The sequence below is a fragment of the Ptychodera flava genome, chromosome 14 (genome assembly GCF_041260155.1).
Source record: "Ptychodera flava strain L36383 chromosome 14, AS_Pfla_20210202, whole genome shotgun sequence".
NCBI classification, from domain to species: Eukaryota; Metazoa; Hemichordata; class Enteropneusta; family Ptychoderidae; genus Ptychodera; species Ptychodera flava.
Window position 1 is genome coordinate 4,461,767 of NC_091941.1, and position 27,324 is coordinate 4,489,090.

A 27,324-nucleotide genomic window follows, 5' to 3' on the forward strand; every position below is an offset into this window, starting at 1 on the left:
CTCTGAAGCTGACGGCCCGGGGGCAAGCTGTACATTTGTGACAGTTGGCCAAGAGAGAGGCTGCTGAAACTTGATACTCAAGACACTACCAAAATGAGAAAAGAAGAAATTGCCAGGCCAACACATTCACATCTTTGCCTCTGGCAAATTCGCCGTCTCACTTTGCAACTCACGACTAGACTCCCCGAGTTCTGGGCGGCCCACATGCGTACAATTTTTTGAAGGTACCCACGGTTACATACCTGAACAAATACGTCATGGTGATGCCAATTATAAACATAAACAAGAAGACTAATTTGTCACACAATGGACATTAACACAGCTAATGGGCTCGTCAATAACATAAATAACCATACAAAAGGGAAAAAATCTTGACGACACTGAGACTTGATTTGCAGTCTTTCACAATTCACTGAGCATGTAAATGAAAGATTAAACAGTGATCACCAGTGTACAGTGTAAAGTCAAAAAAAGTACAAAATGAAGAAAAAATGAAGTCCCAGATGGCAAAGAGGTAATTAGTTCTGCAGCTGATTAGCCAATTGGCTTTGACAGGTCATCAAATTAGGACCAATTAGGGCTTATTACAGGCTACAAAAGTAAATTTGAACACATGTCCAGTACCTATAGAGATCACAATAGCAGCTGGTAAACAAATACTGATTTCTCAATATTTACACACTAAACACAGTTGACATGATAATACCCCTCCAACTTTCCATTGTGGTGACAATCAGTCACACATTGGTTAGACCTTCTAAAGCTACAAAGAAATCCCGCCACATAGCCCATTTTTTCCCCCTTTCTTTCTCCTCTCCTTTTTTTCTGGTTTTCTTCTCCTGGGCTTTCAGGGGGGTACAAAAAAAGTGAGAAAGTTGGCCAATTACAGGGCTACTGTTATTTGTGTTTTGCATGCTGTCTAATTTCTGCCATTGTTGGTCAGCAAATCTTGAGTATAGAAAGTGACTGAATCTTATTTGCATTAGCACAAAAGCAAAACAAAGCCGGGGGATTAGCAAGCATTTTCTAGTTGGGATTGTTAATCCACACCTTTGCCATAGGCAGGTCAAATCCCCACTTGAAAAGTGTGAAACACTTTTCTCCATCAATTAAAATCCCCCTAGATTGTTTGATGGGGTGGTCCTGTCATTAACTGGCCGGACAATGGCTACCTTACACCTTGGACAAAGCCCTGTTGAGCAAACAAGTGAGTTGCTGCCAATTTGCTATTTGTGCCCATTATCCCTGCTGGTGTTCAGTGTGTGCAGGTGTGCAAAGAATGCCCAATCCCCCTTCAATTTGTCCAGACTCCTTTCTTTCTCCCTTTTCTCCTGCACTCAATTCTCTGTTTGCTGGCTCATTCACAGTGTACAGTGAGGTACTGTAACTCTATCCGCGGTGCCTTCGGGACTGTGAAAAGTCACTGAACACGCATGGCGATCTGTTTTACGGCGTGTTAGTAAGCCTACAAAATGCAAACTGTCCCCATGTTTGAAGGATACGGAGATCCACAATGGAGGATGCATGAGCCAGGCTGTAAGTTAACTTTCTCTGGACGTACGGTTCGCACACACATCAACTAGTAAGCAAACATCCCTATTGTTGAAATTTAGCTCCGATTCCATCGGCGATCAAAAGTTGCAGTCTGTGTACATTGTTGTGTACACATGCTCTGGCAAGATTTATTGTGTGTGTGAATGTATGCTGAAACTTTCAGTGAAAGTGTGTACTCCAGTTAAAACTTTGTTGAGTAGACCACTAGTAACTTTCCTTAATAGCTGACTCAGTGAGATCTTATCGATAACTACGAATGAGTTTGCCTGACCTGAACTTGAAGTGATTTGGTTTTAGCGACAAGGAGAGTTTACCCAGGGGAGGCATAATCCACTGGTGTAAATTACTCATATTTTTCTTCTTTTTGTGACTGGTGAAAGTCAAAGGTCCTAAAGAATACTCACTAAAATGCAAATACTGGAATTCTTCAATGCTTGTGGACAGATAGAACCAGTCTCATGATTGGCAGGAGACTTTTCAATGCCTGTCGTTAACGGCTTGTTTCCATTCACGTTAATGATTTTTATAACGATTTAATTTTCACCGGGGGTGGGGGAGGGGCGGTGATCATCAATCAGAGAAAATGGCTCTTTAATTAATACATTCACAGAATGTATAATCCTAATTAATGCCAAGGTGTGAACTTTTGGTCCAGGATATAAAGTCTGTGGTACAGACTGTGATTAATGGCTACACAGGTACTGATTTGAAATTGTCATGGATGAACATTTCAAATTACTAGGAATCCACACAATCGTTTTTGATAAGCATTAGAGCTATCAGCGAAACAATATTCTGTGTGCGTTAATGCATATTATACAGAGTCCCGCAAAGCAATTTGATCATACAACATTAATCTGATATGAATACGGCATTACATGTTTTCATTTACAAAAATAAGACGGCAAACTGCACTGCAAAGCGGCTTGTATTTACATGCTCGTCTGATAAATTGCAACCAATCAGACACGGCTGAGATTCCTATTAGGGTCGCCAGCGGTGTCGAAGAAAAACGGTCTGCACTGAAATTGCGACAAAATGAGTTTTTTTTTGTGACCGACTTGGAAGAAAACCTGAATCTTGAGACTAAAGTGAAACGTACACCAGTCAGAAAGAAAATCAACTAATCATTCAGTGTCGTTTGAAAGTTTCTGAAATTTTAGGTATTAGACCATGGGAAGGGACTGATACGTCTGAGCATTACACATTTCCTGAAATAGTGTAACTTCCTGATACTCTAGTGAACAAGTATTCTCACTTTCCAATGAGGAAATCTTCTTTCTTGTCGGTCTTTGTTGAAAACAAAACACAGAGGAAAACTTGTGCTGAAAGGTTTTTGCAGCTTGTGGTAAAATGATGTGGGAATGAAAATTGTATTAGGTCTCCTAAAGGAAGTCTGTCCTTAGCTAGGACTTGTGAGTAGCCATGGTGATTAGAAAGTCCAAGCGGCTAAGAACAATTTCCCAAATTCACAATTAGATTGTGAACTCCATGCATCTTGTAGGGTCTGATTTCACTGTAGTTACAGTCTATCTTAGATGTTTTCTCCCTCTGCAGAGACAAGACACACAGCAGACAGCTGGTGAGAACCTTAACAACATCATCTTTGCATTTCAAACTTTCCCTTCTTCCATCTTTTTGTTTCACTTTGGTTGCACGACACATAATTGTAGTAATCTACCACATGACATGGAGTGACCCTTCCCTTTCAAAAATGCTAGATATAATGTGCATAGCAAAGAATTATAGATATGTACACTTTTGTGACGTTCAATTACACTCTCTCCTTAATGCACTATGGCAAATCATGCCAATATTTACTTGCATTTTAGTCTCTTTTACCTTTTAAACAACACTCTAAAAACCCTCTCCTTGAAGTTTACATATTTGTCAATAATGTCTACAGCAAAAGCAAGGGAATTGGCATGTTCACACAGAGTTGAACTTTGTCTGTGTCAGAATAACTGAATCACACATAACTCAAAAATTCATCTAAGGTCAGGGCAGTCTCAGCCCTTCTCCAGGTCAATGTGAAGAAACATGTGAACATATGATGGATTGAGAGTTTCCAAAGCCCTAGTGTTGCTACTTCTATTGTTTCAGTTGATTGGTTAGAACAGTCGTTGAAATATTCACTAGATTTATCTGCATGTTTTGTCAAAACGGGAACAGCAAGGTCACGGGGCCTTGTCAGTTCAATGTAGTTGTCTTTTTATGATGGGTATATTCTGGAATATGTATTTACCAGGAAAGACACCAAATCTGAATTTTTTTTCTCTTTTTGGTACCCTGCCTTTGCTAGTTTTCCAGGATTTCTTGTGAGGAATAGGGTCAAAAGTTTCTGAGATGAGATATGATTAGTAGAAAAAGGAATTTTCATTTTCTTATGCCACGGTACTCCGGTACCTTCATGGCAAGTCCTGCACAGCGCTAGGGTCAGCATCACATTGCCGACACCAACCACTGTTGTGTACATTCACATGAAAAATATCAATATCAGGCTTGTATCTCCTGCGAATTGACTATTTCTGACCAATTACCAACAGCAGTTCCATGTTTCGGCTTGTATTTCAAAAGAGCAGGAATATTTCTTTGAAATTTATCATTCAAATTACAAATAATATTGGAAAGTTTTATGTAAATTTATATGTGTAGAGAGTAGAGAGTGGTGATGTTGTTTTCTTTTCCATTAGAAACATTCACCTTTGATATCAGAATATTTATAGATATATTTCTATAATCTGTGAGCTTTCAACACTGTCTGTAAGTCAAAACAAATACAGGTAACATTTCTAAATAACAAAATATCACTGCGACTAATTGCTGTTTACCACTTCATTGGAAAAGTGTTTTGGTGTAAACAGAAAACTATAGTATCCAAACTATGTGTCAATGACACAAATTTCCGTTTCTTTCTGTACAACTCAGTCATTGCTGACTGTCCACATTGGCCGAAGATTTCCGCTGACATTTTGTGAATCGGGAGTGGTTTTGTTGTGTTACGATGAGTTCTGACGGCTGATTGTCAAGTGGCATAGAGCGAACACAGAGTGTTACACCTCAACACCCAACATTTTGATTTGCTGATACGTCCTGTGTACCAACTAGGTGTGGACAACTCTCCAAATACTGCTCCAGTTCCTCAACATCATTCTTTAAGTAATGTGATTTGACAATGGTTGGCTCTCTGGCAGTAAGCACAGCCATAGCTTGACTTTTGTGTTAGTTACACTTCATAGGCGATGCTGAAAGTGACAGGCAAAATTCTCCAGGTTCAAAATTTCAAGATAGTTGGGGTACAATCATTGACATGATCTTCCAACATCAGGGGGTCAAAAATGTAAAAATATTGTCTTTCAGAGTGCATACAAGGGAGATGTAACATGTATATCTCTGCACCGTTGAAAGATCAATACATGAATGTGTCTTGCAAAATTTGACAAGTTTATCTGAAGGTGTTTGAAGAAAACTCTAGGCTGGGAAGATGGTAATGTACAGAATTATATCACAGAGTAAGACATTTCTAATGGTGTTCATTATTGTATAAGATAACGGGCTCTCAGATGTTAAGAAATGGCTTTGGATAAAATATGAGCAGCTTTGAGTTAATGTCAACGGTTAAAATGTTATGCAAAGATTAGTGTTTGGTGGGATCTCTATGGAATCACTCTGTACCAATATGAAGAAATTATCATTGTACAGGCCATTTACATAAATCAATATTGCATCTTGTGAGAATATTTTGGCATGGCATTTCTGAAGAGCGTCAGTTTTTCACATCTCTTTCAAACAGCGTTATTTAAGACATCCTACCCGACTTTGATTAACCTGTGTTGTGTTGTGGTGGCCCGGCGGAATTTTCGGCTGCCGCGCAGAACCAGGCTGACCACATCAAAGATTTAAAGCTATCACTTTTTGATAGTTTGTGAAAGAATAATACATACAGTAAAACCAACTGCACTTCACTTGGGACTCTGTAGTCAAAGAACTAAATCAAGTACAACAATTCTAAACTATAATTCAAACTGAAAACTACACAACTTAAGCACTGTTTATCTCGTATGTCTGCATGAGTCCAACCATGCTAATACGTTATGGGATTTTTTACTTTTGGATGTTTGACATTTTGATACAAACTACAAATGCAACAAAAAATCATCTCAATGAACTGAGTCTAAATAAATCAACTGTTTTGACCGAGAAGTCAGCATTGAAATAGTACAATCGTCAGCTGCATTGATATTATAGTATATTCATTGCTTTGCTTTATTTTCATTCTTACAAACAGCTGCTATGAAGTCTTACCACTGTAATGCTATGCGTGACTGTCTGTAGCAACAGCCACTTCGTAAAGTGTTAACCAGTCAGACTGTCACAAAATAATCTTTGTGGCATGTATGAATGTATGTGATGTATTGTACCATTGGCAGTTGCTCTCATCAACAGCTGATGCTGTCTGGTGTTTGTTACAAATCTTTGAAAAGATCCCTCGTGATTTTTGCACGCTCATCTTTACCAACCAATTCAGAGGTTGCACAGAATCTGTCAAGGTTAAATTGTGAAATGGCAGGCTGTTTCTTCTTGTTTCTCTTCTGATAAGATTGCGGAAAGTCACAAGAGTTGGTTTAATATGTGTGCCTTCAAATAAGAGAGAAGCATAGTGTGCAATAACTGTACACCAAAGCAGAGATTTTTGGACGAGAGAGGAGTTGTAACAGCTTGGCAATTCATGATAAGACAGCGTACATACAGGATTTCAATAGTGCGTCATTTTGATGGCAATATCCACAGTGATTCCTGGTGAATTGGTCCACATGACACTCGCCAGTTAACCAGCTCTCCATCTAAAATTTTCAACTGCATTTTACTTCAAAAGCAGTACAAGCTCAGGGCAATATTTACAGCTTAAAGCTCCGACAGACAGTGTCGGGGTCTGCAAGTCAGCTCAGACTTGTCTAAGGTGAACTTTACTCCTCTTGGCTCAATATCACCCTCCACATAAAATAGTTCAATAGATTTCAGTGCTTCACTTTGCCTGATCAATCAATTCTATTGATTCTGAAGCGGCAGAGCTTTGCACTTCTCATCTTGATTCGGCATTGGGGAAAAAAAAGACCGACCGCCACTTCAACAACTTCAGCACGTCCTTTGCTCATTTTCCCAGTGGTAGAGCATCAACTTTTTTTCTTTCGACAGATTAAATATAACATCAATAAAGCAGTGACCATGACCAGACCATTACATGGCAGGGCTGTAATAACAGTCGCTGGTAAGCACTGCTGAAATAAGGCTGCTCTGACCGAGTATGAATGTTGGAAATCCCTTCTACGGTAGCGGCATAATTTTGTGACTATAACCACCTTTATGGGGCAACAAGCTGTGAAACCAATTTCATCAGTAAGACACAGACCAAAATGTAATCAGAATTTTCAGTCGGTAATCTGTGACATGGTAATTTTCTTAAAAACCTTGCATTTGAAACAGTCGTTCAACAACTCAATTTCAATCGACTAATGTAAACAATGTATGATTTTTCCCTGCTGTTGGAAGCCTCAGTGATGCGGTCACAAGCTGTGTTATGTAATCTCATCACCCAGCCACTGGTCCATACTAATCACAAAATTTCAAAACTGGTAATTGATAAATGTTCGGTTACTGTTTGTGGATTATTTCCTGTGCTGTAAGTACTATTGTTTTTTTTCCCCTCTCACAATGTAGATATTGCAATTGTTAAAATGGCATGTGGGTAAGAATGACTTTTAACAAGTGTGGTTTGTCAAAAGTACTCTTCTGTCAAAATTATCAGTTCTCATCTCTCTGAAATCTCTGGTTTTTATTTTGTGACGTTGAGAAGTGATTTGCATGACTTAAAACAAAAATCAACCGAACCAGACTGCAGGAAGCACATTTCATGCTGAATGCATGGAAATACAGATCTTCGGCGTTTCAATGGTACCCACTGGCAACAAACAGACACTGACTGCTGGAAACATTCTCATGAAATTGGAAAATGAGTTAGAAACCAAGCTGAAATGGACACAATGTGTTTGTTTGTAGCTCAAAGCCATGTAACAGTGATACAATATGCTGTTTGGTGTTCTGTCAAATACATCTGACCAGTTTTACAAAAAAAGGTCACATGTTTGAAAGAGGGGTAAAATATACAGAAGCTCGACACCTTTTGTTGTAATGAACATTTGAAAATGGTTTTGATGAATTTTGTACAGCCAGCCAGCCTTGTAATGAAATCACATTGGCTGCATTCAATGAGAGAGGAAGCGTATTCATGTGAAGCAAGCTTTCCCTGAAATGACTACATTTAACTGTTTCCTCCGTCTCTGGATTGTCATCTTCTTGATGGCGACATATTAAATTGGATACAAATATCTGTGAGTGAAGGCTGTCTCATCGTCTCAATGGAAAGGTTGTCAGTGACAATGGTATTTTCAGGTGTGACATGACTAGATAATTCAAATCAAAAAAATTGAGAGCTAAGTTTAATTGAAAAGGACACCCATGCTATAATTTTTGGTCCAAACCCGAGGCTTGCCTTGCCTTCAGTTTTACATACAGGGAAAGCTGCCATGCACTATATTTTTCAGTGTATTACAAATTTCCCATACAATTTTTACCAGGACCAAAGCAGAGGCTTCCTGTAATATCTACACCAAAAAAATTTAGATGAAAATGATTTCAAAAGGATCTTTTATCCGCTCAGGGAAAGACAAAAATTTGGTGATGTAATATTACATTTTTTTTTCAGGTTTTCAGCAGGCAAGTAAAGTGTACCTGATTCGTGGTGCCTTGAAGTTGCTGATCTACCTATTTAACGAATAAAAAATTCTTCCCCACGTTCGCACATTTCAATGCCTTTTAAGTGAGATTCATATTTTGATTCTTTGGAATGAGGAGCGCATTCATGTTGAAAGTAAAAGTATGTTCTGTGTGTAACAAAAGGGTCTGAGATGCAAATGATGTTGTCACTTTGGTATGATTTTGTTATTGCATACCAAGATGAGCTTCTGATTTTATTAGCAAGACTATGCAAATGCTATTTTACAAAGCGATGCTGCTCATTGCTACTCCAATGTAATTTGCCTTGTAAATTTGTTAACGCTAGATGTCGGATGCTTTCAACTTTTCTCTTCTCCTCGCCGACACTTTTTTCTCCCCATAATGTAGCCAATTACGAATGCTGATGTGGTACCTCGTGACAGTTGCATATCTCTCTGATTGTGAAGAAAGTAAACTGTTTGGCTTCGGCAGCACTATGTTTAGTCAGTGGGAAAAGCTATGGAGACTTTCATCTGTGTTGAAGCACGCTGCTAGTACATGATACGCCACAACTGCAGGCCAAAGGTCACCTGCACATTTATCTTAGTTCTTTACAGGAAAAAAGATGACTTTGGAGGTGTGGATATCCCCTGCAGTTTCCTCACCATGTTTTGTTCACCGTCTTCAAAACACGTACGACGTCGCTCTCAATTTTGTCTGAAATGCCTGACTCCTCTTCTATTACGGCAAATTCTCTTTGGCGTCAGGTATTCATAGCTTTGGGGATGAAGTTAGAATTTGCGTCAAGATAAGCATCGTTGGCCATACATTACAGATGATACCTTAATCATCTGTAATTTTAACTTGGGGTCCAGGATTCTTAGAAAATGAAATCACAGTTTTGCCGCCGGGGTGCTATAGTCCGGATTACAAAACTACTACATTAAAGAAGTGAATGGAATTATATGCACTTTGATAAGTAAAAAAAAAATGAGAAAAAACTTTTATTGTGTGATTTTTTTTTTGGCCACAATGAGTATTATTTGTTTTCCTTGGTTTGATCAACAACTGATGCAACTTGATAAAAGGGAATATATTTTTACATCTAGTATTATTACAAGCATTAAGCTTTCACAACACAAATATAACAATACAAGAGTGGTTTGACCACAAATTACATGAATACTTCACTTTTATTCCCCCAAAATGTCAGACAACTGGCTTGCCATCAGCCTGCTGGCGATTGTCATGTGGGAGGAAGCAGTGACCTATGTCAGTAATAAAAATATGAGGAAGGGGTTAGCCTTACTGGGTGAAATACCCCCACCATTGAAAAGTCTGGAATCAATCCTGCCCAAACCCATCATGAACCAAATTTCACATATCAGATTGTTCTGGGTGTTCAGTTGCAATAACTGTTGTACAATCATGGTCAGTTTTGACACTTTTCTGTCTGGTGATGAGATGGTCCATCGTGTACAAATGTGGCCAAATTGGCCATTTTCTGCTTGGTGGTGAAAATGTTAAGAGAGAGATTGTGTCTGTTGTGAATACATGGTGGATACTGTTGTTGACCAACATTATCAGTTTTATCAATGGTATTCCTCAAACACATGATTTTGTTATTTTGCTTTGCAGTAATAACCTGACTGACAGGGGCTGTGGTTGAAAGTACGATTTCTCATATTGCAGAAAAACCTTTGAGAAGACTTGGAAAACAAAATTGGCGAGGTAACACTTGCTCAACCAAGGGAAACAATGGATCAATTTTTTTTTTCTTCAGAGTCACAGGGGGCCTTGCTGTGTGTGGTTGGAGGCACCATTTTAGTAGTCGTCGCAGCTTTGGCGCCTGCGTGATGTAATTTCAGTGAGAAAATGCTGTTCCAGGTGAGCTATTTCTGTAACAATGAAATGCCTGCAAAGATTCAATTCAGAATGAAGTTAGATGGAACTAATGGGAGACAGACACACACTGTAGACACAAACAAGACTGGTCTCTTCCTCTACACTCTTATTGTGGAGAGAAACAAGAATGGTAGGAAGCCAGGAAACCCTTTGTCAGGATAAATGTTAATTTGGACACACTCTGAATGAACGATTATTTTTCTCTCCTGAAAAGACTTTTTTTCTGGATTTAAATATACTATTACTTTGGAGTGGTGATGTAGGACCTTCAGACAAGTTGACGCTGTGCAAACCAAAGCAGAGCACAAAGTGATCCCAGTGACCAAGTCAGAACACAATGTTGTTATCTAGGGTTAAGCTGCCCTCTGAGGAATTCCAAGCCATCACAAACTGAGTAATTGTCCACCGCACCAACACAACAATGGTGGCCAGAGGACCAGGAAATCTGAGCCATTGTACGTCTTCAGGCTGCAGTGTTTCAATACCTTCAGTTCAGATGTCCATCTTTTATAAGTCAGACCAAAGAAGGGGAAAAAATGAACATGACCTGCGTTTCGGGTGTACCTTGGGTTGGGAAAAATGGGAGAGGAACATGTGACAACAGTGTGGATCAATGTATACCTGTGAAAAAAATCAGTGTCTGTGCCAATATCAGCAGTTAAGTGTTTACTCAAGTGATGTGTCATTGCAAGAGAGGTGATGATATAGACATTGATCCATGTCACATCTGGCCAATATTACAGCAAGTAGTTTCTGACAGCTACTATCAGTCTTAATATTCACACTTCTGTGTGTGACATCCTGCCTGATCCATTTTTTTGGGGGGCCAGTAGGCAGTCAACTATTGGCCTAAGGATGACACTGGTTCTATCACCTCGCATCACCACTTTAATTTCACTCTGACATGTGAAACACACTGCATGCTGTATGTAAAGGTGGTGTACCGTATGAAAGTCAACTAGACCTGCATATTTTCAACTGATGACATATTCACAGGATGGCAAGACCATTCCTAGACAGCTCAATTGGTGTGTATTTTCCCAGTGACTGCCTGCAAATAAGCTCTCTGATGAGCCACTGCACAAATGAACAACTGCCACCTTAACAATCACCTCAGGTGACTGGATGGAACAAGGTTGTCAGATAGCTTCAATAAAAATGCATTCTTCAACAAATAAGCACACAACCATGGATGTGTTAGTTAGGGTCACGCAATGTAATGGCGCCTCACTGAAGCTAGTCATCCTCAATTATCATAGCAAAATGCATGAATATTTCTTTAAGAGTGAAAATAAAAATTAAAATATGAAACTAATGGCAGAAGAAAGCTGGATTTAAATAACATGAGGCCAGGTCATCTGATAAACGAGAAACACATTTTCTGATCTTGATTATTCACCAAAAATAGCAGCCATACAACTTATATCTTTTGTTAATGTAGCGCAGGAGCGGTTTCCTATATCAGAGTGTTGTATTATTGATAAGGCGTATACTCAGTGAATGTAGGCGAAAAAACGTTACACAAAAGTTGGGTGAAATGAAACTCCCCTTACTTAATACAAGGTGCTAACTCCCAGTGCGGAACCTCACTCATGTGTGAATAAAGGATGGCGGCATGTTCACTGAGTCAGCTTGGGGCCCAACGCTGCATGCCAATTGGAAAATCAATGCAATTTTCAACAAATGATTGATCATTTTTACATGCAAAACAAATCTCTCTTGTCAACCACATCAAATAAATGATGCAACTTCAATATACTTGTTTTTTAGTCAACAGAACGACAATTTAATGGTGTGTTTCATATGACTGTGATTGATAAGGTGTTAGATGCAAAAAATAATATGTTTGATAATACACTAACAGCCACAGCAGTCTGGACTTATTTGATGAAAAGGCTGATAATATTTAGTATTCCCAATGTTCAAATGAAATTGGCCAAAAAAAATTATGGTCACTGGTACAGAACCTAGGCACAAGTGAATAAAATGACAGTGCTAGTATATGTAGACGGTCCTTTTCAACTGATGTGTAACTGAGAAGATTCAGAGCTTAGCTTGACCAAAGAGGTAATATATCCCACAGCTGTAAGAGAGTACATCTCAAATGAACTCTGAACCATTTCCAAAGACATTAGAGAGCTGACAGCAAGCCACCCATTTGCTGACAAGCTCTGGGACTGACAAATTGGTCTAGCTTGTCAAAATAGGATGAAAATGCCAGAATTGGGCAACAGACTCCATCTGTCTCTCTTTGACCACTGCTATAATGCCATGATCCGCTTTCTCTACCGCAGATTAAACAAATGAAGGCACTTGGAGCCAGTGCTTTACCTGGATTAAGATCTGGCTTTTTAACAACTTCCCAGAGGGATTATAAAATGACATCCTCACATGGAAGCCGACACACTCATTTTTTTGGGAGATGTGTAGTTGAGGTTGGAGATGATTGGACGGTGAGATGTTTGTAAGTCAGCTGTTTCTCAACCAGTTTTGGTTTCACCAAAACATAGTTTTCCCACCGCATTGTTCAGAGCATGCCAATGGATCTCACATAACACCACATCCATGTTCCACACTCATAAACTTCAACAAACCACCACTGGTGTGATATGTATGACTTTAAGAAACATTTTGGTAACTGGAGTTACTCCCTTCTGGGCATGATGTTGATAGATATGTCACCAACATTGACTGCTGTGTGTTTTGAAAATTACCACATGTCACTGAAGTTCCCCATTAAAATAAATCCATGATTTTAAAGAGTGATCTAACCAGAAGATTGCAAAGAAATACAAACTATTGACAGCTACACCATGTCTGCAGACAATGCTTTCATAAAATGATTTAGAGAGTGGGAAATTTATCTGGGCACTCAAGTGGCAGGTACTTTTGTTGACTGAATTTATTCATCTGGTTTAATAGAAGAGCAATAAACTACTTGATTCTGTATCTTTTGATAGAGAATGTGGTTTCCTGCCCTCTTTTTTGGAAAATATTCTTTTATAATTGCAAATGGCGTTAGGGAATAGTGAGTTGAATTGCAATATTTGTTTCATGATCTGAATACTACATTATATATCTCACTAATGACTACTTGACACCCTAATATGGTATGTATTTGAAACCACTTCAAACACCTTTATTGCTCAATGTCATCCACACGTTCTCCTGAATCTAAACAAACCTCTGGCGTATCCAGGTTTTCTTTGTGTGCCATCACCGCAAGACACACTGGAAATTTTTTTTCCCCTCCCTCAAATGATGCCGCCATATGAGCATTTATAGTCTACGTCTATTGTGAAATGCTGAAAATCTGTGGTAGAGCTCAGAGCAGGGCACATTAAAAGAGCGACAAGATATCACGGATGACATTACCGATTGATACAAATTTTCAGTGTTCAATTCAAATGCATAATATTTTAGGTTACAAAAAGTCTCCCCGCAGTTGCTGATAACACTGACCAATAGACTTGCAGTACAGAGAATTCTCTTTTTTCACGCGATTGTCAAAGCGCTTTGAAAAACCGCATCCACTTTTGTACTTGAAAGCAACGTTTACGAGATGTTTTACATCAAAGAAGATCGTCAATTTTTCATTAAACTCATCTGTGACATTGAGATGAGGCATCGGTGAAAATTTACGTCCAAATCTCTGTTGCCAGGTGAATGCTTTGCGCTCTTTTTCAAATGTGTACGTGTGTGTGTCTGTGTTGCGTCTTTATTGAGGAATCGATTTTGAGATATTTCACTCTTGGCATCACTTGCATGTTGATCCAGATTTCTCCCCATTCACACCTCTGCTGTGATTGTGTCTTGCTAAAATCATTCTGTGAAATGCTATAGAAATGGCGGCACGAAAGTCTCTATTTCTCGTTTCCCCGTCATAATTACTAATCGAGTTAATCTTGTGGAAATCATTTCAACTGGCCCGGCCTGTTCTATTTTTGGTACTACTTACATCTTATCTTGTATTTTACCTCTCTCAAAGGGGTTTATGACTAATTTTGGTCTTTTTTTTCTTGTTGGACTCAAAATATTTCATATATGCCATAATGAAACAAGCAGCAGACTTTCTGTTAGGGTCATTTGATGAACCTTCCATGCAGCCCGCTGCTTGGATAGATTACTTTTCAATCATGCAATCAAACCAAAAACTGAGACAATTGCTGCAAATTTAGACTTGGATGCCCAATTTTGATTACACCAGTTGAGGATCAAAGTCCCTTGTTGACAGTCTCAGAAAATTAAATCTTTCAATGCAAGATCTATCAATTGCGGTAGTCCATCGGAACCATGTTGGATGTGGTGGAAGAACTGTTCTGAAGACACAAAGAATACGTTGTAATGTATCCCATTGGAGGCTGAGGAGATTCTACATGCTAAATGTAGAGACATGGGTCAGATGGAGCATGACTTACCCTGAGACTCCAATTCATGCTACAAGTTTCCTTTATCAAAAGCTACCTTGGTAATCTTACTGGCTTTCTCTTTTCACTGTTAACTGAAAAAAAAAACTCCAAAAAAATATGATAGTGAAGGAAATTTCTATGGCTTCCTGGGCAGCTCAGGAATCAAATTTACAAGGCACAGGAAAGAAGATGGAGAAATTTATCAAAATACTGCAGTTGTGTCCTGAATATTTTATGATAGCTTAAGGTGCCAATTGTCATTTTTTTTTCATTCAACATCTCCTTCCAAATGTTAGGTTGTCATTTGTCCTATGGCTAATATGTTTGTTATTCAAACACCATAGTACAAAACTCCTTACCAAAGTCTCACTGTCTCGTACATCCAATCATGTTCCTGTTTCTCTATTTCTGAGATCACGACAGAGAGTGTAAATTAATTGTGAGAAATTGTCCATGAATATTGCTATAATCTCGTACAGATTGGTAAATCTGACCTTATGTTTTCCATGTGCATAAACTTGCAGCACACAAGGGAGAGGGGAGTTATAGAGATGCTTATCGCTACGCAAATAATGTATTTATCACCGCTGTGAAATGACACCACCATGCATGGCAGACTGTGTCTGCTACGCCACTTTGTTTTGCTGGTGTGGGAGAGCAGTACACATGTGGAGTGAGTCCCTTCAAAACGCCACAACAGTGCCATAGGACACTGTCATGGAGGTTCCAAACCTTAACAAAAACAAAAACTCCCCAAACAGACCAGACACGTACTTCATTGACGTTGAAGAGCCATTGAAAATGAAATTGAGTCAACCCTTCACAGGTCTGAGTACAGGCATAAAAGTACACTCTAAGGTAGCGTATAGCGGCACTTGAGGTTCACTACAATGCAGTCATTTGGCAATCTCCAATCAAGAGATTGCCCTTGAGAGTCTGCAGCTTCCAAGTTCATGGTTGAAGCAATTGACTGTCTACTTGTATGGGTTCACATTTTGTCTAAAAAGGTTCCTCATCAGTATGTACAGCGGCACCGCAATGACCCCAACACTGAAATCAAAACACATCAATACCTCTGCGCTCTTACCGTTTACCTGGCTTCCTTTTGAGATCTGAGTTGTGAGGGCTGCTCAGCTATGTGTGTGTGTATATTTGTAGTTTGAGAATGTTTTTGTTGGTAAAACTTTGACCACTCTAGCAATACTATAGCAAAGCAGTTCGTAGAGTTTGCTGTGTGGATAATTCTCTACCCTTTGTAATGTATGCTCGTTTCTAACACACTGAAATCAACAAATAAACAAAAAAAATCTTTGCATTCAAGCCACTCATTCAGTTATTTGTCTCTGTTGGCTTGCATACCAATTACTAAATCTTCGTTGCAAGGGTATGAGAAGCAACAGAGATGCATGCGGATTCTTGTAAAGATTTTTGAAAACGACTGCATACACTTTCACAGGATGTTAACACTTCCGTTGACAGCTGTAGCTGTCCACTGGCAAACAGTGCGAGTTTGCCATGGTGTATTTGTGTTTACTCTGTCTTCAAATCATCTATCACTTAGAACACCCCTTTCACTTGATTTGACGTTGGGTTCTGACCCTATGGGTCGGCTGGCATCTCTGGCCGTCCTGTCCAGGAACAGAAAGTGTCTAACCATGGTGATGACCGTAAGAGGGGGTGAGATCAAACTGATGGACAGAAAATCGAAACAAAAAAACTGTCTATGATTACAGTGGGGTGTTAATGTTTACTCTAGTATAATGCCTGAGAGTTTGGACTAAGACCAGCAAAATCCCCTCCACCCTACTTGTACAACAATTTGAAGCTGATATCTTCTTTCTTTTGTGTCACTCCTGGTGACTGGCGGCTACTTGATACACACAAATGAAAAATGCCAGAGAGTGAAGTCTGGACTTCATGTTGACAGAGACATGACCACGGCATAGGCCGCATGTCACATCCCCCAGTCAGTCTCCAGACTAATCCACTGCTATGAGAAAACCAACAAAATCTCTTCACCAATCAAATTTAATGACTGTGCCAGAGCGGAGAAAGTCAAAGTTGAACAAATCGCTTCTCACTTTCACGACAAAATGTTAAGCCACCAAGATTATGAATCAGCTGTGGTTTGGGATTTGTTTACAGTGTGCCTTTGGGGGAAAAAGACAGAGAGTAAGGGACCAAGTTGGCCAGACTATGTCCGCACTGACTTTGATTGGCAGCTTAAACCGCTCAGAACTTCCACTTTAGATGCCTTGTGAGTACAATTAACAGCATTTTGTAAACACAGGGATGAAGTATCTATTAACTTGTCTGTACGGCCAAGCAATGTTTGGACTTGAAAAATTCCATCTTTCTATCTTAATCCTACCCCACTACAATGTTACTGCAGTGTGTCAGATTCGGTCTGCTCCCAATGTTGGCCAGCTCCCTGGACTTTGGGATTTAAATAAGCAACACATCTTGAGAGAGTAAGCAAGCATTTTAGCAGGGTATATTTAGACACAGGGTGACCTAGATCTGTCACACGGCTGGCCCTGTTTCCCTTAGACATGTTGTTTACCTGTCTAGGTGTCCTTGTGCGGTGATACCCTAGCAATAGTAAAACACAAAATAAAAAGATTTTACAATGCGTTTTTAGTGGTGGTTTCGGTGCCCAATTATTTGACTTGTTAAAGTTTATGACAACCACGGAGGAATGTGAGTTTTTGAAGCCAGCATGTGTTTTACAGTAGAAGGTGAAAGTGTTTGTGTGTTGCCAGGTAGCGAAAGGTGTATTGTTTTTAAGGGCATTTATTCATCTATTGCAGAACATGTTTTAGCCAAGAAGACACACGCTCAGTTCACTGAAATAATTTGGAGAGTTGAAATAATGGGAAAGAGGTTCTATATCTACCGCCATCTTTTACAGCACTGGTGCAATCTAACCGACTAATCAAACTCACTGTGTACACAGACCAAGCCTTTTCATTTTGTTTTAACATTCACATTTATGGGGCAGCAAACACCACATTATGGCCTCCTAAGGCCATCTGATATCAGCCATAACTCATTGTATATTGTTGTGTTCTAATCTGGGTGGCCAGAAGTGCTGCACTCCGCTGAAATTCAAACTAGGATAGAGAATAGAGGTGACATGAGGTGACCCTTTACTGCGTCAGCGTAATGTTGGCATTACTTATAAATCATATTTATGAGGCAATATGACGCACGCTATTTGGTGTCGCTCGTCTTAATTTCCGTTGATTTCGTGATGGCATGCTTCGGGATTTTTTTAAACCAATGGTTGAAGGCATGGACAGAGGTGTAAAATATCACCTGCACTTTTTCACAGATTTCAAAGATTTTTTCCTGAAGGTAGTAGAGGGCTGGAAAGAATGGAGACATGTATTGAGGTGTGAATTTCTGAAAGGTTGCCTGCATTTTTATGCTTGTGTTTCAATTGACTGGTGAATTTTCAATGACCATTGTAGATCTCCTTGCTTCTATTCTGATTAGACAACAATAGACAGAGGGAACGAAAATAGAGTAGAGTACTGGCATTACTTGAGGAGTGGCTGTGATGTCACACAAGATTTTGGTCATGTTTGGTCCCGGCTTTGCCATGCCACCACACAGATTGGTGGATTTTGGAAGAATTTCTCATTGTATTGTGACTGTCTTGATGAGCTAGTAGTGCTCATATGATGGGTGTAGGGGTGGGGATAGGAAGGGTGATGTGTTGAACATGGGTACTTCAATGCCTTGATTAGCTCACTGCCCCTCTCAAGTTGCATGTTCAGGGCTATTCAAGCCATCCCTCAGCCTTGATAAGACTCATTAACACAAAGTCAAGCCAAAAGAGAGTCAAGAGTCATGTTAACTTTAACACAGAGAGATATAGCATCTGATTGAGCGGCTGAATAACTGCTGTCTGGGTATAATGGCGGTGTGTGTTACCCATCCAGGCTGCCTGGAACCAACTTGTCAGATCTCATCATAATTTCAGGATGTCTGATGCATACAGATCCTTAACAAGCCAACATAAAACGTGATCTTATGCATGTGTGGATGTGCTGCAGCAAGCACCTGTCCCTCCTGTCTGGATATTCCACACTGAGTGTAAATCTACCATAATTATGATCCATAGAACACTGCTAGGGTTGTGTCATTTCTCTGAACAGCAAGGTTGTATTACACTGCTATCCACTGCTCACTTCCGGGTGGGATTTTTTGTATTTTTCAGGGGGCCTTTGTTGTCGTCTCTATTTTTGATGTCAAGGCACACTGATTACAGCATGCAATGCTTTGCTTGCCCCCACACTTCCAGGATCATTAACCTTCATCAGATTAAATTGCCAACATGTCACTCCACCGGTGAATACAGGTATTTCCCCAGCACTGACAATCCTCTATGCACAGGATGAAGGCCACAATTACACACAAAATAGCCAATTAGACCTGTTTTATACACAGAAGGTGAAACTCTGATTCACAGTATCCACTTGCCCTGCACCCCTCTTTCAGGGGAAAAACTCTCTCCTCATTTTCTGTTCTGACCATTCTACTTCCTAGGTTAAATACTTTGTCAATAAAGAGAAATGAAAGCCCCTCAGACAATGAGAGAAAAAAAAAATATTTCATGTAAAATTCATGAATGCTTTGGAAGCAATTGCCCCGTGACAAGTTTATGACGACTACTTAATATTTTTTCCTGGAGAAAATTTGACAAAACGGTTGGTAATTGGTGCTATCATAAAATTTCCTTTTTCCTTTTCAAGTCTCTGGCAAACTGCTGCACCGATGGTGTAATGTGGAGCTTCCATCTGGATCCAAGGCTCTGTAGTTAGCCTTTGAAGAATCAATCCCGGAAAACTACAAGCTCTGGGGCCAAATAGAAAAGAATGATAAAGAACAAAACACCCTTCCCCCCCCCCTCCAAAAAAGAAGCTTAACAGTGACTAGTGAGGGCTTGAGTACAGAGATGTTTGGCGTTGCTTTGACTTCTTTGCAGTAAGAAATGAAAAATAAAACCAGAGTAAATATTAGTCCTAGCAATATCAATCATTGTCTGAAAAATTCATCACATATGAAGTGACAAGCCTGGGACACCCTTCACCAATTTGCACATGTGCTATATATAACAATTGTGATTTCTGACTGTAATATATTTTTAATTTTTTGCATGGATTCCTAGAAACTTTTACCGTTCAGGCTGACCACACATCTCTTGTAAATCTGAGCACAACCTTCATATTGTATGTGTATTGATTTTATTGGCCGACTTGGAAGAAAATACCTTGGGATATTAGTATATATGTGCCAAATTCTGATGAGACATTTCTATTTTCACTGAAGCAGGTCATCCATGGCCAATTGGTGTAGTGCACATATTAATATCACTTTCTTGGCAGTTGTTTGATGAAAAGCTTGGATGTAATTACTATGTGTGCATGTACTGGACTCCACGCTGGTTCTTATCCTTACAGTTTTTGTAATTTATGTGACGAAATTACTGCTCATTGTAGGGCTTGTGTAATATGCTTAACATGTGTCTATGCGCTGATGTATGTACAAACATGGACAGCGACACTCTCTTGTGTTAACGGTATTGTTCTACTTGTTCTACGGCATAAATATGGTTGTTTCTGAAAAAAAAAATCAAAGACCTGCAGAATATCTGATAAGGATACGAGAAATTGTCATAATAAGGCTGTGAAATGTGATGTCAACTGGGGCTGCTTATGTTGATGTTGTATACTACAGCTGAGTAAAAGATTTGTACGAAAAATCTGTCAGATTCAGTACAATAAACAGGGTTAGAAGCTCTTGGTCATCAACGCAGCTGTGAAATTTCAAATATTTCAACTGAACAATGGCCGTTAATGCTAAATTTTGCAATTCAAGCCTAATCGTACATGTCCCCAGTTCGCTTTTCTTATTTACACGTAGGGCGTTTGTGCTGCAAGCGAACAGTCGCATGAATTATGAAAGAGCCAATCACAGGCATCCACGGCAAATTGCTTAATTATTCTGCTCAGTGAATGCAGTTGTATAACGTCTGTGGACTAACGGAATGTACAGCGATCTCAACAAGATATACTGCCGAATGACAAATTAACCATGCCTTGCGCCACTTGGCTGTGCAAAAAACCATGACTTCCAGAAATTGGCAGCCGACGTAAATGTCAGTGTGATGACAATGTTACCATGAGGTCCTCACAACAGAAGGTGAAACAAAAGATTGGACAATCCAAATGTATGCACAGGCTCTATGTACAGTATGGTGACTGCATACCAATGAGGCAAGACAGCCGAGTCCACATGCAGATACCGGATAGAACCGACCCCTTCAAGCTTTGCCTAACTCTGCTACCAATGACTCTTTCATGTTTGCCTAACAATACAATCCACTCCACCTAGATCAATGGAACATTACAGGCTAACAAAAGCTCACTAATTCAGTTGTTTCTCACAAAATAAATGCTACATATTGTCGTTTCCCCTGGAGGAATGGACACAAAACAGAGAGCAAATGAAAAGTAGTATTTCACAATATGAAAAATCCCAGCCAAAGTGGTGATTAAATAAAGTCTGTATGAAATCGAGAGGCCTGAGAGATCTCTCAATGTGAGACACTCGGAAACTTGACTAACTTGCCTAGGGAACAGGAAGCTATCCAACAGCACACTGTACATGTACGTCAGAAAACCCAGCGTTTTGTCAAATTATACTGACAAGAAAATCTGTCTGGATTTAGTTTAAAATGATCTGCCAATCAGAAAATGTAAGTGAAGCATGACTGAGTCGGAGGGCCAAGCATTGGCTGAGGATATACTTATGCAGTTAGAGTGTATTTGCACTGAACTAGGGGACAACATTCAGCTGTGGAGCAGTGGGCAGTTAATCAATAAACCCAGTCTGAGTATCAGTTTTTCTAACTTTACTCACTAATGAAGTATTCAAATATTTGTGTAAATGAGTACCCTATATGAATATATGACACCGGGTGTGAGAATTTCACATTTGGAGATGGGAGAAAGTTAGAGGTTTGTTTACATCATGGTCTGATATGTTAAATTTAACTGTTTGAGTAAAAAATGTTTAACTACATTTTGATAGCAATTATTAGGGTCAGACCATAAAACACATGAACGTTCACAGGGAGTTTGGCATGGGGGAGTTTTACTCAGTAGCTGGGTTTTTTTGGGATTTGCCTCTCCCTCCAAGGAGAAGCAAATTGAAAGCTTTTAACAGGTGTCAGCGGATGTGAAGGGTGTCTTAATGACAGTATATGACAGGCGTTGGTGTGGAGATAGTAACGGGCTATGAGAGTGAGATCTCAGCAGGCACATCAGGGTGACAGCAGGCCAATAAGTCCTGGCAGCACCTGACTGACTTCAAAGCTAGCCTACAACTAAATATAGTGCACTGATGTGCACTGCTATAACTGTGGTTAAGAAGTGGCCGATAATGTCTGCAATCATGATCATGATGCTGGCACAGAACCCCTGTTTTCGGCACACTCCATCCTTTCAAGAACTCTTTCAAGCCATTTACGCTACTATCAGCGTTTTTAGTGCCTTTACTCATTAGGAAAAAACAAATAAAAGCCATCACATTCACACCCATCACAGTACCACATTAAAAAAAAAGATGTTTTATTCAAGGCCTGGCTCTCCCAGATCAAGCCCTGAAATTGTCTTCTGACAAAACTGACATGGTACTGCTAATTATTTAACAGTGTCTGTGGTACAACGACTCACACTTCAGTTGACAACTAAATTTGAACTGTTTGTATTGCCGACAGAGTAACAGCTCCATCACAATTTCTCCAATGCTAGCAATTAAGGTACAAGAAAGCTTTTACATAATTTTCGGCACCTATTTTTCCCCCAAACACCCTCTCATATATATAGCTGTCTTAGTAGACACATCTCAGTGTTTAGAGAGAAACATCAGATGTAATCCAGGCATATCTGCAGAAAGTATGCAACATTCAAAGAGACTGTGCACAAACTTTTCTTGTAACATCAAAACACGAGTCTGGAAAGCAGGCAACTGCTTTAGAAATCCAGTTGTTTTCTGATGTAAAACATTAAGAATATAATCCATTTATTTTTCATCGAAATTTTCAAGATACTATTACATTGGGTATTAGAACAAGTTATCGAAGATTTCACAATTAGCTGATGGCTGGGATGTATTATAAAAGCGTCGCTTGTCCGATAGAAACTGGCCCAAAGAAACAAAATGAGTATTGAGGAACATAAATATTGACCAGTATAAACACGATACCTGTTAGCAACATGACTTTCAATCTCCGTATAGTCTGCAATATTTCTTTTCCTTGTTATCGCATATCAGTGCTCATAAATGTGTTATGCTTTTGTAAAAGGCTCATTTATATTTCAAAGCTGCATATTACAGCTGGAGAGTTCTCTCTTTGCGATGGATGCATATTTCATGAGAGGAGGTGCAGTTACTCCTTGTATTGGTGTCAAGCATTGGGTTTTATGAGGAAAATATGCTGAGAAGGGGTAAGGTTTCATGAGAAACCAATATCAGAATAGCAAATATTCTATATCAAGGTGTTTCAATTTTATTTTTCATGACTTTGGTAAATTTTGACAATACCTCTTTGTATGCTGGGAGTATTATTTTTTAGTTTTGAACAATGATTATCAGAGTATGCCTCATGCAGGTTTTTTTACGAGCTGGAATTACTGCTAGGAAGCAGTTAGTATGTGTGAATTTATGTAAAATTGTCTGCAACGAAGCGAAGACAGTAGAGGTGATGTGAATTTGTATAAATTGCTGTATCACAAACTTCCATGGATGAATGCTGTCTGATACCATTATGTAATTTTGATAATGTATAAATCCAAATTATGATGTAACTTTATACTACGGTAATGGTTTTGAAATCTTATAGAACACAAAATCTCATCAAACTGATTGTAGATTAAATGGATGTGTGTAACATACGTGTTCATGTAGTGCAATGAACAAGCAGTAGGAAAGATGAGGGTCTTATTGGTGGGTGAGATATGAACTACACAAATACAACTTGAAGCTTACATGACATGAAATATTGCATCTCAGTTATGTAACAAAAGGGGACATGCCCAAAAATTATGTCCAAATGGATGCAGAAAATTTCCATAATCTAACTACAATATACGTTAATTATGACTAAGAGTTTCTTGATTTCCCCTTTTATAATGAAATGTCACATGTTTTTCATCTGCGATGGATGCAAAGGTGATGTTCCTGTTTTCCCTGATGTGCAAATTGATGGTTTTAAAAATGATGTTTTTATGCACTCGTTGTGCAATATTTCTGCACCTGGGGACTTCTGAATTTCTGTAAGGGACTCCATTTTTCAACAAGTTGAGTCTTTGGGACTTCCAGACAATGGGAGTGATGCAAAACACAGGTTCACTGCATCACAATTACACAAAATAATGGTAATTGTATTGGAAAGTCAAGGAGGACACTGCCATGGCCCATACTTGATAAAGCAGAAATATCTAACATTTCAAGCATGGATGGAAATTTAATTAGGAAAACATAAAATAAGGTTGCCACTTCATTTGCACACAAACATATGCAAAATTAATAGGCCCATGAAAATGAAAATTTCAACTAATATGAAGTGATGGACACTGTAATGATCTCAAGTGGCATGAGGCTTGAGATGTTGTACAGAAAGCTGTGGGGCATTTTATCAGATGCAAGTCAAATTCCCACCATTAAAGTGAATTCTCTCTCTGATTTTTTCTTTTACCTGGCTGACAATTTGACGAGCAGGACGATATTGGTCTTTTTACTTAAGGGAATTTACAAATCAAAATTTTCAATTGAAGCAAGCTGTAGTTTCAGTCAAATCTGCTTGGCTTAAATAACAAGTTCCAACGCCGTAAATCAGCGTCAGCAGCTACTGGGACTTATTCCTCCCCAGCTCATGTCCGTGGAGATTTTAAGTATCACTTGGTTTTTTTCCTCTAGAGTATGAGTCGTCTCCGAAATATATAGTCTCAATCATTTTATTTTAATTTTTTATTTTTTTTTCTTGCTAGTGTGGGGAACAAGCTATCTGTGGCTAAATTTATTCATGAGAGAGATAATGTTAATCCGACCCCATCAGGCAGAAAATTTTGCTCCACAAAAGTGAAAATGAAGATGTCACATATCACAGATTATACCTGAGCTGAAAAATCAGTCTCAATTTTGACACTGTGAAGTGTTATCACAATACTAAATTAACCCTTCACTAGCTGACTAAACTGTTAGCATTTTTGTGAAAAGACCAAATTTCTTGGTAATTTTTCTGCCATATTCTCAAGGTAAATTAATATTATAAATTCTGCTGTGAATATTAACAGCATGAGCAAAATAACCCATCTAGGATTGTAAGAATTACTTTTAGGTGTGGTATATGTCAAGTGTCAGGGTAAGATACAAACTGAAGGAAAACCATATATTTGGGATAAAACTTATCTCGGCAGGTAAATCTTTCCAAGAGTCAATTTCATTTCACTGGTGAGTTCAGAAAAAACTTATCTATGAACTGTCAAGATGCAAAATAAAAAAACCATACATTACCATCCTAAATTCATCCCTTTAAATTGATGAAATTTTAGAATAATCACGTTTATGATTATTAAAGATGGAAATTTTAAACATGTTGGTTGGTTTAAGAATGTAATGGATTACAAACATAAGTGAAATCTAAACGGTTCTAAACAGTTCTTACAGACACTTCTGTGGTAACAGAGATTAATTGCAGGTTAGACTGAAAGTGAGGAGAAATATTTCTATTTTCTGTAAATGCTAGAGATGGTGAATTTTTAAAGCATAATGGATTATTTGGCGCTGGAGAAAGCATCAGCTTTTGAGCCGCCGTTTGACTTAACAATTCTGAGCACCACACACTGCCATGGGTAAAATTTGACAGGATAAGTGTCAATATTTTAAAGAGCGCACTGAGATTTGAGCGGATTTCATTTGATGTCTAGGGCTTGTAAATGCAAAAAATCAAAAAGTTAAGTCTGGCGATGACGGCGATTAGTATGGATTATCAGATGGCAACTCTGAAAACTTTATGACGGATGCAATTCTGTCTCAAACAGGTGGATGGCTAAGAAGAAAATGGCAACACAAAGGACATCCCCCTTCTTGTTTCAGTCTATGTTTTCCTGGGTACTCCATTTTAAGCTTAAATTGCATAGCTTTCAGTAATTTAAGAAAAAAAGAAAGAAAAAAAACCATGGTAGGGTCAGCATAGTCCAGTACCTACGCTGGAGGGGGTGATTCTCATATCTGGTTTTCACTATGTAAGATGAGATGACTGGGCCCTTCAGTCAAAACTGCAGTTTGAAGTAAAGCTCTCCAAGCAGTCACGGCTGACCCACCTGCCCACAAAGTGTTGAGACTTGTACACTGCTGACAACTTCAAAATACTGAAGAGCCCGTGTTTCTTGACATCTTTGCTACTCGGTTCCAACTGACAGGGACTCTGGGTCACACATGAACACATGCAGCCATTCAAACAGTTTACTCCCTGTAAAATTCTGTCCTCGTTTTTTTTTGTTCCCATCATTCAGTATTTTCTGACTTACAAAATGATCACATTAGGCATCTGGGACTGTTTACAGGTCAACACCAATGAAACAAAAACCATTCTCAATTGGTTGTACTTAGAAAATATTTCAGTGACATAAACTCTTCTTACTGATATCACTGGGTAAATATTTCAAATATGGAAAAAAATTGACAACAATTTTTGTACTTTGTATGTCCATCAACTAGAAATCATTGATACATCAATGGAAGAGTTAAAAGTAATAGTGGACAATTTTCTTTGATAAAATTTTTCCTTTTTACAGGAAGTGGGATTTTTAAATTTTGAGGTAAAAATTCCACATAATTTAGGCTGATCTTTGTAGTAACAATTGTGCGGTTAGAAAAGTTGGCTGACTGTGTATATGTGAGTATGTTTGGATACAAGATTTAAGTGCACAAGCTTAGTCTTTGAAGTTTTTAGATCCATGCAAACGTATAAACTTTACACTGATTGGATCAACTGTTTATTACCATGTACTATGTATGATTATTACAGAACAGTAAGAATTTAATGCAGTCCTTGTTCTTTAGATGAGTGCAAGACACAAATACACACACACATATTTAAATATTCTCTTCACTTTCAAGTGAAAAATAGTCCTTTTCAAAATACTGGTAATTGAAATGACATAAATATTCTCATTTCTTTGTTCTATAGATGCTGAGTGTATGCTGATAGAATTTGGAGAAGTCAGGAAGAGAAAAGAGCTGAAAATTTAACTTCTATGCCACAGTTCTCATTAAAGACCACAGCATAACTAATAAGATGTACAGTACAAAATAATTTTCCATTTTGTCAGTCTACCCAACTATGGACATAAAGAACTGTATACAAACCAAGCCTGCTAATAAAATGGAAGCTCTGTCTTCAGCTATGTTTTAACTCTTTTTTAATATCAATTGTTACATCACTTCTAGAATAAGATTGGACTTTGAAATAATTGGTTTCATTGGTGAGATACACCAATTGATGTATCAAATCAACATTTACACTTGAAAACCTAGTGCCTGCCAAACATCTACCTTGCAGGCAGTCTGAGTTCTCATCAGACTCATGCACGGTGCTTATGTTACA

General features: G+C 38.7%; 1 protein-coding gene and 1 long non-coding RNA gene across 2 annotated transcripts in view; one reads left to right on the top strand and one right to left on the bottom strand.

Moving 5' to 3' along the window:
- Positions 1–27,324, bottom strand: part of LOC139149026 (5'-3' exoribonuclease 2-like) — a 140,793-nt gene that overhangs the window by 50,238 nt on the left and 63,231 nt on the right. The gene's annotated exons all lie outside the window — the stretch shown is intronic.
- LOC139149027 (uncharacterized) lies at positions 1,330–27,132 on the top strand. The gene is made up of 2 exons (XR_011556066.1): positions 1,330–1,536; positions 26,908–27,132. It is a non-coding gene; the product is annotated as an uncharacterized lncRNA (long non-coding RNA).